The 1,919-nt window shown below is 45.3% G+C and overlaps 1 pseudogene; it reads right to left on the reverse strand.

The window, feature by feature from the left end:
* Positions 1-513: 513 nt before the first annotated feature.
* Positions 514-1,554, reverse strand: Wdr82-ps3 (WD repeat domain 82, pseudogene 3; annotated as a pseudogene).
* Between the last annotated feature and the right edge of the window lie 365 nt (positions 1,555-1,919).

Here is a 1,919-nt window from a genome sequence, read left to right on the forward strand (position 1 = left end):
TTGTCTTGATGGGGGAAGTGCACCAGGCTGCAAAACCTTTCAGCTCTCAGAATTTACCTGCTACCCCTCCCTCCCTGTCAGACTCTTGGGCCTTTGTCACCCAGCATCTAAGCCCAAGGTCTGCCCCACCCACCTGTGCAGGAATACTGACTAGCCTCCTGACAGACACAGTCCTCTGTACTTGTCCTTTCTTTGAACCCAAGGTATATGAAGACTTATTTTTGTAACTGTTTGGCACCTAAGAAACATGATGGTTGTGGAATAATGCCACAATTAATTACATAGGGAGACCCAGTAACAAGACATGCAGGGAGAGGGCAAGGGGTGCTGAGCTGTCCAAATATCTCAAAACCAGAAACACGGCTTCCCATGCATTTCTTGGGTGAGAAGGATGTGCAGGAAGTGGTGACTTTACTGGCTCCTCAGCAGCAAGTACTTTCACAACTGACGTTCAGGCTCCCAACTGTGTCCTGATCATAAGTCTAGTCACAAACTGAAGAGCCTGGCGCAGTGAGAGCTGGAAGGCTGGGTGCCAGCTGAAGCTGCAGCACCAAGGGTCCTCCTGAAGGCGCTCAGCTAAGTAATCCTTTAGAGAAGGTGGACAGCACATCCTTGGGAAGGCCACGTGGGAAGATGTTCTCCAGGCCCAGTCAAATGATCAATCAAACACCGTCATCTCAGTCACCTCAGACTTTTTCCTGTTGGCCGCCCTCACTGTACAAATAGCCCAGCAACGTCAGGATCAGTCATCAATGGTGGGTAACCAGAAGGCCATGTTGGAACAGGCACTGGCAAAGGTCATAAACTTGGGGTTGAGCTGCAAACAGGTGATGGGGCCGGTGTGCTTCCCATCCAGTACAGCTACTTTTATACCACTCTCCCCATTCCACACATGAATTTTGGCATCTTCTTAACCAATCATAATAAACTGTGAATCTGTATTAAACGATGATTTGAGTGTAACAGCTTTGCTATTAGCATAACTCCCATATGTGTGCATCACCACCACACCTTTAAATGCGTCAATGAGGCAGATGAAGCTGCCATTGGTGGAGATGAGTACCAGTTTGCCATCATTGCTGAACTTAAGTCCTGTCCACTCACAAGTCCGATCATACTGCATCTTAAAGGTAGCAAATGGACCCTTATCAAAAGAACGAAGGTCATAAAGTTTGACCATTTCTGAGTTGACACCTGCAGCAAAAATTAACCCTTCTGGATCAAAGGAACAAACAGGTTTGCCCTGTAGATGCATGAGGCCCTGGCAGTTAGGAGACCGGAGATCCCAGAGTCGAATGGTCTTATCAAGAGACCCAGAAATGAAAGTGTCATCCACAGATGACATGGACAAGGCCACCACCCTCTTGCTGTGTCCAGGAAAGTATCTGATGTATTTATTGTCATGCAAGGACAAGTAACAAATAGTATCGTCTATTTTGTTAGAGCTATAAACGACTGTGTTTGCTGCATGGGTATATCTGATGAGTTCCACACCATATTTCTTACTGTACAGGGTTCTCTTTGGTTTGCCCTCCTGGCAGTAATAGAGCACGATGGAGTCATCATCGCTACTGGAGATGATGTCTCGCCATTGCATACCCCAATTTTAAGAGGGTTATTTGATTTCCTGGAGTCTAACTTCTTGAGTTCCTTGTATGTTTTGGATATTAGTCCTCTATTAAGGCATAGGATTAATAAAAACCTTTTCCCAATCTGTTAGTTGCTGTTTTGTCCTAATTTCGGTGACCTTTGCCTTACAGAAGCTTTGCAATTTTATGAAGTCCCATTTGTCAATTCTTGATCACATTGCATAAGCAATTGTTCTGTTAGGGAAACATTCCCCAGTGCCCATGTGCATGAGGTTCTTCTCTGATTTTTCTTCTATTAGTTTGAGTTTATCTGGTTTTATGTGGACTTCC

This window comes from Rattus norvegicus, chromosome 15 (genome assembly GCF_021556685.1).
Source record: "Rattus norvegicus strain SHRSP/BbbUtx chromosome 15, alternate assembly SHRSP_T2T, whole genome shotgun sequence".
Taxonomy (NCBI): domain Eukaryota; kingdom Metazoa; phylum Chordata; class Mammalia; order Rodentia; family Muridae; genus Rattus; species Rattus norvegicus.